The sequence below is a fragment of the Amia ocellicauda genome, chromosome 5, assembly GCF_036373705.1.
Source record: "Amia ocellicauda isolate fAmiCal2 chromosome 5, fAmiCal2.hap1, whole genome shotgun sequence".
NCBI classification, from domain to species: domain Eukaryota; kingdom Metazoa; phylum Chordata; class Actinopteri; order Amiiformes; family Amiidae; genus Amia; species Amia ocellicauda.
In genome coordinates this window covers 19,077,130-19,091,294 of record NC_089854.1, presented here as the reverse complement: position 1 = coordinate 19,091,294, position 14,165 = coordinate 19,077,130, and positions in this window count along the sequence as shown.

The following is a 14,165-nucleotide window of genomic DNA, read 5'->3' as shown; positions in this document are numbered from 1 at the left end:
AATAGCTCTCTGAAATCTATCATATCAAATGCTTTCACATGATCTACAGCTGCAGTTGCTTGTTAACAAAACTCTAATAAATTAGTAAGACATGATCTGCCTCGTCTAAACCCATGTTGACTATCTCCAAGGATATGGTTTTCATTAAGATGCTCCTATATTTTCTGTAGAATATTTTTTTTTCAAAAATGTTGAAAGTAATGCAGATGAGACTGATTGGTCTGTTATTTCCTGGCTCAGTTTTGTCCCCTTTCTTGCGAATAGGCATGACATTACTGAAAATTAGCTGGCATGTACCCTGTTTTTAATTCTCCTAGTCCCTTTAGTACCTCCTCCTCATTTATCCTGTGGCATGTTACCTGTTTTTTTATTTTGTAAAAACCTCTGTGAAATACTCATTTAGAACATTTGACACATCTTGTTTGTTTTTTAATATACTTCAATTTTTAGCCTTTAGCTATTTAACTTAACCTCCTTTACTGACCTCTTGCTGTTATATTTTAGAAAGCTCTTTGCATTTGTTTTAGCTCCAAGAGCTAGCCTATTTTTCTTTCGATTTCCCTCTTTGCTTTCCCGATCTCTTTGCAGTACAATATACTCTTTGTATTTTGTTTTGTCTCTCTCTCCATTGTATGCTTTATACAACATTTTCTTTATTTTAATATCTTTTTGCATACTTCTGTTAAACCATTTTGGCCAATGTTGTTTGGTCCTTAGTTTGCTAAGTTTTGGTACAAATTTCTCCTGGGCCTCTAGTAGTATTATTGAAATATAACCATCCATTTTTGACTGAATCTGTATCCAGCATCTAACTCTTCTAAGTGCTACAGTCTTCTAAAATTGTAGAGCATTGTTTTAGACTTGGTCCGTGCTTTTTGAAAGTATGCTTCAAAGCTAAGCATATTGTGATCGCACAAAGGGGTAAAAAGGGGCTTTAGAAGCTCCAGCGCATCAGTTGCCCCTTCGGACCACTCACCAAAAGCGGAGCATCTGCTGAGAAGGTGCTCATTATTGGAGACTCCATAGTTAGAAATATAAACATTGTGTCAGCAGCAGTAGCAGTAAAATGCCTCCCAGGAGCCAGAGTTTCTGACATTGAGGCTAAATTACATGAATTGCCCAGCAGTAAAGTTTCTACTCTGGCACTAACGATATAAGACATAGACAATCAGAGTTTTAAAAACGTAATATTGCTATGCAAAAAAGTGAAAAAATGATTTCAGAATATAATTGTCTCTCTACCAACACTACACAGATGGCATGAGGCCCTTAGCAGGCTGTCCTCTCTAAACAGCTGGTTGGCAAACTGGTGTGCATTGAAGAATTTCGCTTTTGTGAACAATTGGGATTGTTTTTGGGAAGGCCTGGCTTATGCAAATAGTCAGTATTTGTGGAATTCAAGTAATTCTACTGAATCACAGAAAGATTTGGCCTCCATCCCAACTAGAGAGGATCCCTAATGTTATCTGATAATATAGCTAGCTAAAAACTTGACTCTTCAGAGCACCAGTCAGGCTGCAGCCTCGCAGTCCTACACTGCAGTCTGCCTGTAACTTCCAGCATATCCTGACCCCAATTCTAGATCCTTCCCTGGGGGCACCAATAAAATACATAGTTACATATTAAATATAATATAATAATATAATTAAATCTCATTGCCTAAATCCTACTGCTATTAATAAATGTACTACTCTGTTGCCTAATGCTAGCTTTATCAAAACAGGATCTGTAGATTAATTATTACATAACAAAATGCTAAGCACTTTAGATACAGTAGCTGCATTAAGGACAAAAGTAATTCAACCAAAGAAATGCCCACAATGGTTTAATGAGTCACTCGCTCACTTAAAACAGAATGCCATAGATATTAATGTAAATGGAGAACTACAAAATTAGAGATCTTCCACATGGCATGGAATGACAATATAATAAGATACAAGCAGGCCCTATACTCTGCTAGGATAGAGATGTATAGGAATAACCCACACTTATTATTATTATTATTATTATTATTATTATTATTATTATTATTATTATTATTATTATTTCTTAGCAGACACCCTTATCCAGGGCGACTTACAACATAAGTGCAATACAAAGTACAAAGTGCAATAAAAAATTTAACACAATAGCGACACTAACTAAACAGCAGGTAAAGCCTTCACAGATCATCCCTCCCAATATCACCTGCAGTTAATTTATGGATAATTTCAATAGCAAAATCGACAGCATTAGACAACAGATATAACTTCACAGTCCCTGCCAACCTTACACATTAAATCACCAAGAATTAGTCTCCTTAATTACTAAAATGAAAACTACAACCTGTGCACTAGACCCTATACCCACTAAATTGCTAAAACAATCTCTGCCATTAATTATTCACCTAATATACAACATTATTTATCCTCAGGATCTGTTCCAGAATCCTGCTTAGTCACCTGCTTAATTGATCACATTGAATTGGTTCCAGGTGTTAAGAAATTGATAAGTAAAGGTTACCTATAAAACCTGTAGGATAGGGATCCCCAGAGAATTGGGTTTGGGCAGCACTGCAATACATGGTTTATTTCCTAGCCATCTTATCTCTGTGCTGCATGTCCTGACATGGGGAAGAGTTCAATGGGTGGTCGAGGTCCCCCCACTTCATACAATCTCTGAGTGTGGCATAGTCAGTTATTTGGGGTTTAGGTACCACCACCATTCATGACATACACAAGTTATTGTATTTTGTGTTTACTGCAGTTCAGCCTCCCTTTGCATACATGCAATGTCTACTGATAACTATAGGTATTAGCAATTTTCATGGTTAGTGAAGGGGGAATGTGTTTCTCCTTCAAACAGAAATATTATTATCACTTTGTAAACACTGCTTATATAGAGAGGTCAATTGCTTCCACAAAGAGTTGCAAATGATCTAAATATTACATTATTAATGTGTTCACTCAATAGAAACACTTGCTCATGTCTAACAATCTGTATGAAAAGCATCAGGGCTGCGGTCAATTCCAATCCAATACCAATACTAAATGTATTCTGGAATTGGAACTGAAAAATATCAGAATTGGAAGTGAAATTAACTAAATTGAGGTGGAAATAGAATACATTTATATAACTCCAGCTATGTTGCATGATACCCGGTATTACAGCTGCACTCTTCAGAATTCTTATGTGAAAGTGAAAAGTTAGAGCCTGTTGACGTAAGATGAGTTTTGTCCACCTACAGATTATTATTGTGATCTTAATCTTGGCTTCAGGTACTTATTCATAGAAACTAAAAAAAATCTGGTTATACACATTTCACGTCTCTAGCAACACAAGTGTCTTCACATCCTAACTGCAAGCTGTAAAGGAAGAATGCCAAAACATTTTTTTTTAAATGACAGCCTATGGTGTCTATAATCAGACCTATGAGAATCAGATCAGCACAGCTCCTCCTGTCAGCCCAGACTCTTGATACAAGAAGTCTATACACTCTGCTCACTCCAGAGCAGGGGTCTCCAGAAAATACCATCAGCAACTTCCCCACAGATCACGGCAGAGAAAATACTGTCAGCACTCCCACACCCCCAACCCCCCGTAGCTCGTGGGACATCTCAGATTTCTCAGAGTAGCTCTCAAGTCGCTCTAGAGTCTTGAGACATACAATATGAGACCTGTTACATTCTGTATTATCTGATGTATAATCAAATAAGTAGCTTGATCAGTATCTGTGTGAGAGCTGCTCCCCATAATTCCCCAGTTCCCCTCCAGAGGTCATCATCTCCAGAATTCTGAAACAGCTTCCCAGACATTCCAGACATTCCTCACCACCATGTGTACATGTTCCTGCATTCCTCATCTCTCATTGGTCCAGCTCATCATCCACTGACAACTGCCTTCGTCACATTCATCTATATACGCCTTTGCTGTACTCACTCAATGTGAAGTCTCGATTACTCTTTTTATCATTGCTAATCCTTATATCCTTGTTTTGCCTTCCTTTGTACTGTCTGATTTTGTCTGTTTGTTTCAACTCCTGATTCCTGGTTTTCCCCTTGTGGATTGTTTGCCTGACTGCCTGACCTTTTGCTTCCTCTTCGACCACGTCTCCTGCCTTCTCTCCCTTGACCTTGTCTTCGGCACTCGACCTTTGCTTGTCTGTCCACTCTCTGCACCTCTGCACTTGAGTCCTCCACTTCTGATCCACACCAGATGTCACAATCTGATTTTATTTATTTATTCTCAACATGGCAGTTCCAGCATTTAATTTTTCATTCAGTTCCTCAAAATTACAGTTTCAGGTGGTTAAAAAAATTACAAAAATGTAAGGTGTTCTAAATCCATTCCTTCAAACTGAGAGCTCTGCTGAAAAATGTAGAAGATACAATTTTACACTTTTTTATATTTATATATTTTTTCATAGATATCTGAAGAAGAGTTGTTTCTTACAAATCATTCAAACATAAAGAGGAATTCAGCTACAGAAACTGGAATTGTTCATTTAAGTGTGAAGAGTACACCCAGGGGGTTGCCTATGTAAAAGCAGAAAGTTTCCACTATTGATACATAGGCAAATACATAGAAAGAAGTTTGCGAAATAACCTCCTCTGTCTCCATGAAAAACGGAATCATGCTGGAAGCACTTCATCTGATTTTGTCACGGGTGTTGAACTGCATAAGAGATCGCTGCAAATAGTGAGGATTTGTGGAATTCAAGTAATTCTACTGAATCACAGAAAGTACCGGAAATACCCCAGTTCAATTATATTCATTGTTTGTGATCCCTTGGGCAAGTCAGGCAGAGAAACTCAATAAATCAACAGTACAGGCTTAACCACAAACACTGCAAAAAGTGGCCACTCATTCCCACAGACACTATGGCCTTAATAAAAATGCACACACATGCACAAAAACAAGGCATTGTACAATAAAAATGTACATATAGGAAAACAGAAAAAACTAATGATAAATAGTTAACAAAATATGCAGTCTTCTCCCTATCTCAGGGATCCAACTTGAGCTACCAATAGCCTCTGGCCAATTCCAGGGTGTAATACCACTCGACTCCAGTCAGTGACTCCCCGTGCAGTGGGTATGCATCATTATGAGTGACCGCATCCAGTTTCCGGTAGTCCACACAGAACCTCCAGGAGCCATCACTTTTTAACCAGGACCACTGGCATTGCCCAGGGCTAGCCCCCACATCTCCTGGTACATCACGGGAGTCACTGGGTGATAGAACTGTCCAGAGAGTGGGGCCGTCCCGCTAGGAATGTGATGATAAACTGTGTCTGTGCACCCGAAGTCTTCATCTTGGCTCGTGAATAAGCAAACTCAACCCTCACAACAGGAACTCCAGCTGACCCTGCTATGCATGTGTCAAACTCCATTCCAACAAGCCAGGTCCCCAGCAGGAGTGGTCTTTACTGGACAGATCACCACATCTGGGGACTGATACTGTAAAACAATATCATGGTCCATGCATACATCTTCTTGACTTACCTGTAACACCCTTGCCAAGGGGCAACGCTGGGGCACAGCCACAGGAAAAGTGTGGAGGTTCAAAAGTTTTATCAGGACCCTACCACCTGCCAGTCTATACTCTCCCCCATTGATTCAACCAGTACAGTGTTCTTTTGCAAAAGGCAGTTCAGAGACCTGGGTCCATAGGACCATCTCACTATGGGCAGGGGTGTCGCAAGGGGGTAGGCATCCTAGGCAATTGCCTGGGGCCCCGGGCTGAGGGGGGGACTCCGCCCCAGCGCTCTCACGGGAGAAAACTCCGCCGCACGCCCACCCCCCCGCCACCCGCGGTTAACCCAAAGTTAACCCCATGCTATCTGTAAATGCCATACTCCAATGAGCCCTACCATGGTTGGGGGTAGCAGTTTAAAGCCAGCTTACTATACCTCCTATTAGGATAATTTTGCTGTGTCCCTCTCTTCCACACAATAAGCAAATGGGGCTCCCATAAACAAATAATAGTTTACAGTTCAGGCTGCCCCCTCCTCTGAAGGATGCAGTGTCCTGCTTGCTCCAGGGGAGAGTTCTGCACACCAGTGGCACACTTGGGAAGCAGGAGGGTACACAACACTCTATGGATCTGCAGGTAAGTCAACAAAGCCTCTACTTATTAGTTCTGTCAGCTATCTCGATTTCCACCTGTCCTTCCTGTTTCTCTTTCATTCTCTTCTGTTCCAGGATTTCCTGCCGGCGCATTTGGACCCCTGTACCCCCAAGGAGATCAGACAGCTGTAGAAACTGCATAACACAATGAACAGCAGGTAGATGCATACAATAATCACTAATTCTGAATAATCCAATATTCCTCTTGATTTTTCTCTCTTTAGTCTGCGAGGGGAAGTAATGCTGAGCAGCAGCAGGACGACAGGGAGAAAGCAGCAGCAGACCTCAGTACACTCTGGTTTATATCAAAAAAGCTTTTTAAATCACTAAACCTACTCTGGTGTCTTTTCTCAAAAGCTTATGTCTCATCACAGATCTGCCTCTTCACATCTCAATTGTTATGCACCACGAGACACGGGAACAGGGGACCCAGTTACGGTGCATGGTAGAAATGGCCAAACAGGTGTGGGTCAAATACTGGCAGGACAGGGCAAACAAGGGCTAGGCAAAGATGTGGTCGTGGTAACAGACAAGGGTCAGGCGATCAGGAAAACAGGCAATCAGGGGAAGTCCAAAGTCGTGGTCAGGAGGAAAACAGAGTGGTCGAGGAATCAAAGATATAACAAGGCAACGGGAGAGAATGGTCGGAGATGCAGGTAAACTAACAAAACTTCGCAGTTACAGATACTGAGTGAGGGATTTATATGTGGAGCAGAGGGACGCAAGCAACCAGGTTTGGGAGGTGCATGGGAGCAGAGGGTGATTGGGCAAGTGCACAACATGTTCAAGAATTTTGATTGACTGATTGAATGACTGGTCATGACAAAGACACGGTAGACTGAACAGTTTGATGGAGTGGGTTCGGAGGAGAGTGGTTGTTGGATCTGTTCCGTGATATTCCAATGAATGGTAGCCACAATGCAGGTAGAAGAGCAGGTAGTGGGTCTGAGAGAGAGTGGAGCTGTATGGTTGTCAAATTGTTGGGATAAAGCATCAGCCTTTGTGTTCCTTGATCCGGGTCGATATGTGATGTGAAACTGGAATCAGGTAAGAAAAAAGAGCCCAGTGAACCTGATGAGGATTTAGTCGTTTAGTCGCCTGTATGTATTCAAGATATTGATGGTCTGTGAAAACCAGGAAGAGCTGTGTTGTGCCCTCCAGCCAATGTTGCCATTCTTCAAATGCCAGTTTAATGGCCAGGAGCTCTCAGTTTCCAATGTCATAGTTGTGCTCCGCAGGTGAAAGCACAGGAATAAAGTTTAGACAAAGATTCATGTCGCTGTGACAGGACTGATCCCACTCCGGATTCAGAAACATTCACTTCCACAATGAAGGGGAGAGAAGGATCTTGGGTGTATGGGTGGTGTAGTGAACAGAATCTATAGCTGGGCAAATGCGTTACTGGCCGCGTCAGACCATGTAAGAGTGCGGTCAATGGTGCAACGACGGTGCTGAAATTGCGGATGAAGCGTCTGTAAAAATTGGCAAACCCAAGGAAACATTGAAAGTCCTTGATGGTACAGGATTGTGGCCAATCTGTAACTGCTTTTACCTTGTCAGGATCCATGTGGACACCGTCAGCATCTATGATGTATCCAAGGAAACCGACACGTTGATGGTGGAAGTCAAATTTTTCTGCCTTGACGTACAATTTATTTTGTAATAGGCACTGGAGAACCTGGCAAACATGGGAGACGTGTTCATAAAAAGTTGAGGAATAAATTAAAAAGTTGTCATTGTATGCGATGACAATACGATTTAGGAAAGGTCTTAGCACCTCATTAATAAAGGCTTGAAAGATGGACGGGGCATTCAGCAGACCGAATGGCATGACAAGGTACTCCGCTGGTAGTAATTAAAGCAGTTTTACATTCATCCACCTCCTTGATTCTGATTAGGTTATATGCCCAGAGCGTAAATCCGGCTTGGTGAAGAACTGGGCTCCTCGAATTTGTTCCAGGGCAGCGGGCATGAGGGGCAGAGGGTAGAGGTACTTCACTGTTACTGAATCGAGTCATCTATAATCAAAACATGGCCAAAGTCCACCATGCTTCTTGGCCACAAAAAAGAAGCTCACCACAGCCTGTGATGTGGATGGTCAAATAATGGGAGGAAAAATGAATAGATGATGCCCCTTGGGGGAAAAGAGCCTGGAAGGAGGTTGATGGCCTAGTCCCATGGTCGATGGGGAGGTAATCGGGAAGGCTGGGTCTTAGTGAAAACTGCTGACAGGTCTTGGTATTCAGAAACAAATCTCAGGGGATCAAGACAGAAGGGGGCTCTCAATGTGGTTGCCCTGGAAGGAAAAGAAAGGCAGATATGTCCCCAGGAAAGTATTTCCCCGTTCTTCCAAGAGATGGTCAGGTCATGATGTACAAGCCATAAGAGACCAAGGATGATGATGTCTGCACCCAGGGAATCAATCACCAGTAACGGTAGCTGTTCCGTGTGTAGCAGTCCAATATTTAAAGTAATGGGGATTGTTTTCCATGAAACTTGACCAGAACCAATGGGCTGGTTGTCAATGGCTCCGACATGAACTGGAGGGTCACAAGAAGAGAGGGGAATATCAAGGCGGTTAACTATCACCTGATGAATGAAATTGCCTGCAAATCCTGAATCTAGAAGTGCAGAGACAAATGCGCATTTAGTGCCCCGTTGGATTTAGCGTGGTGTAGCGTAAGGTACACTTATGAACTTCAATTAAAGAAGTGAATTTATAGTATCACCTTATCACGAATCCTGGAATCTTGTAGAACTCAATTTCTGTAATAATTGGACGCAGACACCAATTCCAAAGATATAAATTGTCAAATTTATTCAAAAACAAAGACTAAATGTAGCACTACAGTAATTATACAAAAGGGAAAAAAGAAATTAAAATTCAACTCTAGATCAACAAATCAAAGACAAATCACTTCCGTGACCAAATCAAAGACCATGGGATCGCATATGATAACACACAAATCGTTAAACAAAAAAGGTTATAAACACATTGACTACAATACCGGTTAGTAAGACGAAGGTGAGTCTCTCATTAGTATTGTTAGTCAGACATTAAATAACTACGCAGGTTAGTATTTATGTCAGGTAACTTCTCGTTATACACTCACCTAAAGGATTATTAGGAACACCTGTTCAATTTCTCATTAATGCAATTATCTAACCAACCAATCACATGGCAGTTGCTTCAATGCATTTAGGGGTGTGGTCCTGGTCAAGACAATCTCCTGAACTCCAAACTGAATGTCTGAATGGGAAAGAAAGGTGATTTAAGCAATTTTGAGCGTGGCATGGTTGTTGGTGCCAGACGGGCCGGTCTGAGTATTTCACAATCTGCTCAGTTACTGGGATTTTCACGCACAACCATTTCTAGGGTTTACAAAGAATGGTGTGAAAAGGGAAAAACATCCAGTATGCGGCAGTCCTGTGGGCGAAAATGCCTTGTTGATGCTAGAGGTCAGAGGAGAATGGGCCGATTGATTCAAGCTGATAGAAGAGCAACTTTGACTGAAATAACCACTCGTTACAACCGAGCTATGCAGCAAAGCATTTGTGAAGCCACAACATGTACAACCTTGAGGCGGATGGGCTACAACAGCAGAAGACCCCACCGGGTACCACTCATCTCCACTACAAATAGGAAAAAGAGGCTACAATTTGCACAAGCTCACCAAAATTGGACAGTTGAAGACTGGAAAAATGTTGCCTGGTCTGATGAGTCTCGATTTCTGTTGAGACATTCAGATGGTAGAGTCAGAATTTGGCGTAAACAGAATGAGAACATGGATCCATCATGCCTTGTTACCACTGTGCAGACTGGTGGTGGTGGTGTAATGGTGTGGGGGATGTTTTCTTGGCACACTTTAGGCCCCTTAGTGCCAATTGGGCATCGTTTAAATGCCACGGCCTACCTGAGCATTGTTTCTGACCATGTCCATCCCTTTATGACCACCATGTTCCCATCCTCTGATGGCTACTTCCAGCAGGATAATGCACCATGTCACAAAGGTCGAATCATTTCAAATTGGTTTCTTGAACATGACAATGAGTTCACTGTACTAAACTGGCCCCCACAGTCACCAGATCTCAACCCAATAGAGCATCTTTGGGATGTGGTGGAACAGGAGCTTCGTGCCCTGGATGTGCATCCCACAAATCTTCATCAACTGCAAGATGCTATCCTATCAATATGGGCCAACATTTCTAAAGAATGCTTTCAGCACCTTGTTGAATCAATGCCACGTAGAATTAAGGCAGTTCTGAAGGCGAAAGGGGGTCAAACACAGTATTAGTATGGTGTTCCTAATAATCCTTTAGGTGAGTGTATAACAATACAGATTCATTTGTTATTGAAAAACACATATAAAGAACTATACGCAGGATCATATTAGTCATCCAAGCAAAAAAGCAGATGCATGTTGGTGACTAAGTTTTCTCTCTTTTGTTGTTTCTTTTACTTGTTTAACCCCCCCTGCTTTGTCAATAAATAAATAAAGTTGCAATGGGTTGCATTATATATATATATATATATATATATATATATATATATATATATATATATATATATTCCCTTGTTTGTTTGTATATTATCTGTTAATTGAGTTTCCTTCTCGCCCCCTGTGCTGTGCATTCCTGTGCTGTGAGATGCAATTCTGTACTGTGACATATCTGTCTCAGCAACACAGGTGTCTGGGCTACAATACAGAATCAGAGTTATTGGAAGGTTTTCTGAATGTGATGAAAAGCACTATATACATTTAGTATATAGATAAATAAAACGTATATAGATTTTATTCCAACCTGAGATAATCATGTCAAAATGAATATGACAGAAAGAGATTAAAATATTTAAAATAGATTAAAAGAGATAATATTTTTAGATCTATCCTGATCATTAATAATTTATAGTTACACTTATAGTTTGATAGTTGAGTGGACTCAAGATACATTATCAACACAACTTTTTACAGATTAGAGAGCAATTTTACATTGATCCACTTCATGTAATTGGAGCAATCCAATAGCCCCCCCTACCACCACCACCACCACCACCACCATACATTTGGGAACTGCAATTGACACCTGTACTATAAACCATGGTGAGCAACGCCAGTTTTCATTAGGCATGCTTTACCTTTGGGATCAAACTCCAGGCCAAGACAGAGTTGCCCAGGCTTCATAGGACTCCTCTTTTCTCAGCAGCTGGTGTTGTCTCTGTAACACTGACTGTAGTCTTTGGTGGTGTGCGCCAGGTTTTCCTCACATTGTCCTTCACATCCCTCTGAGGAAACGGGCAGGAAAGAGCGCTGCGCTGGAAATAACGCTGCAAATTCTACAGCTGTCTGCGCATGGGAGAGAGAGAATGAAATAGAAACTAAATAGAATGTGGGAATGTGTGTGCAGAAACCCAACATGATGAATTGATTGGAAATCGAATGGGGTGGAGATAGTTGTTTAGTTAGAAGCTGCTCAACCACATGGTCAACAGTGGTGTTACCAGACGCAACAGGGTTCCACTATGCTTGGAATTATTATTATTATTATTATTATTATTATTATTATTAATAATAATAATAATAATAATAATAACAATAATAATAATAATAATAATAATAATAATAATTTTATTATAAATTACATATGATAAACCAGCCAATCACACAGCAACATTTCCATGAATCTCTATACCTCTAATCTTGTGTAATGTGTATATAAATGTCATCCCATGCACGGAATTATCAGTATTTTAAAATTCTTCAATTACCAATGTTGTTTCAGGACACAAAAAATGCGAATGGTGCAAGTTTCACCGGATTTTGTTTTGAAACGTTTTGTTATGTTTAAATTACAGTGGATTGTGGACATTTTCATTACATTTAAAGTTAAAGTTAAATGTGAAAGTTGATTTTTATTGTAATAGTGTAACACTCCCTGCCTAACAGTTCACTAGATCACCTAGATCACCACCATCAGTGATCTAGGGAACCTAACAGTTCACTAGATCACTGTTCATGGTATTCTCCTTGGAAAGCATGAGTTAATGCTAAAAAAACAACCTCCATTCTGAACCAGCTTGTTCTGAGGCTCCAATCAACTTCATCCCTGGCAGTGGTGGCCCACGTAGCTGTTGCACCTGCAGTGAAAGTAAGACCGGTTAATTTCACAGAACTGGACAAATATGATGGCTCCCTGGACTGGTGTGAGGGGTTTCTGCTGCAGTACACCCTATATTTTGCTCATCAGTCCACTTCTTATCCTACTGAGGAGGATAAAATTGTCTTCATCATAACTCTTTTCACTGGAAAAGCTCTGCAGTGGGCGTCTGCTGTCTGGACTCAGCAAAGGGAAATCACTCAGTCCCTGTTGGCTTTCCTCGCCCACTTTAATGAGGTTTCAAGACAATTGCCCGGTCCGTCCCAATGTCCCTGCATCCATTAAATGTCATATCCACTGTAGCGTTATGATGGGTTATTTTGATAAGAGCATTTTAGCTCTGAGCTGAAGCACTGATCCAAAGACCTCTCCCCCCAAAGTTATCAGATTTCCTTAAACCGTGGGACTGGTTGACATCAAAGTGACAGTCTGGGAGGATGGCACTGAGAATAGGCCAAATAGTTTGGAATCCTGCTGTGAAATGTCTGGGGAAGGGGGCCTGTAGGTAATAAAAACTCTTTGAAATGGACGAGAGCCGAAATCCAGACACAGAGTTACAAACCCGGGCAAACCGGCATTTCCAAAAGATGGCATGGATTGACATCAGTCATAAATCAAGCCCCCCTCCAATAGGACACTGGGGGCTGAAACCAAAATCCAATCTCAAAAACTGAAGAACCAATCATATATTGATCTGACAGGCGTATAAAGGACAGCACACAGCCTCTATTTCTCTCTCTCTCACCTCAACCTGTAGCTCTGTTGCCCGAACCGGAACCAGAAACCAACCAAGTCTTTGCCGGCAACAGAAGAGTTAAACTGGGAGAAGGAGATTGAGCCGTACGAAGAATTATTTTAATGGACTTTATTAAATAAAGAACTTTACAGACTGCACTGCCCGCCTGTGCCCACCTGATCAGTGGAGTTTTACAGCTGGACAATTGACTAAGTCGACTGTATACGAAAGTGTCAGTCATTTAAATAGCTATTTGAGTCTTAAGAAACTTGACCCTTGGAACCAAACAGGGCCCTGCTTTCCTCAAAGACTTTGTCTTCAAATAAGTACGGTGAGAGACCCTGCTTGCCAAGAAGATTTTGTGCACAACCTTGGAGCCTTCAAACCAGTGGAAAATCTGTTTGGAAAAGACTCTGTTTCGCGAAACCCCAACTTCCAGGTGCATCGACTGAGTGGAAGTTCTTGGACAAAGCCGAACCGGACTGCCTTTGTTCCAACCACATGGACCTCGTGCCATGCGCTGTTATCTGAGCCCGAAGACAGAGAGGCCTCTCTGCGACGAAGTTCAGATAAGTTTAACAGTTTGGAGTTTGTGATTCATGACATTTGAGAAATCAATTAGAAATGTTAATCTGTGATTCATAACTCTAGAATGTGTAATATTTAGTTTTCTTAAATATAAATGTGTGTTGCATTAAACTGTTTTGTTGATAATTTTAGAAATAAAATCTGTCAACGCTGAGAAATATCTTCTCATTCCTGTTTAACTGTTTAGTCTGAATTTAATAGACACCAGATTATAGGTGGCCCTGCCTATCCTTAATCATTGAATAATAATCAGTTAAGGGAAATTGTGGTAACAAGTAATGATAGGATCTTTCTCGGCACCTAAACTTAAATGAGACTGTTATATACACTCACCTAAAGGATTATTAGGAACACCATACTAATACTGTGTTTGACCCCCTTTCGCCTTCAGAACTGCCTTAATTCTACGTGGCATTGATTCAACAAGGTGCTGAAAGCATTCTTTAGAAATGTTGGCCCATATTGATAGGATAGCATCTTGCAGTTGATGAAGATTTGTGGGATGCACATCCAGGGCACGAAGCTCCTGTTCCACCACATCCCAAAGATGCTCTATTGGGTTGAGATCTGGTGACTG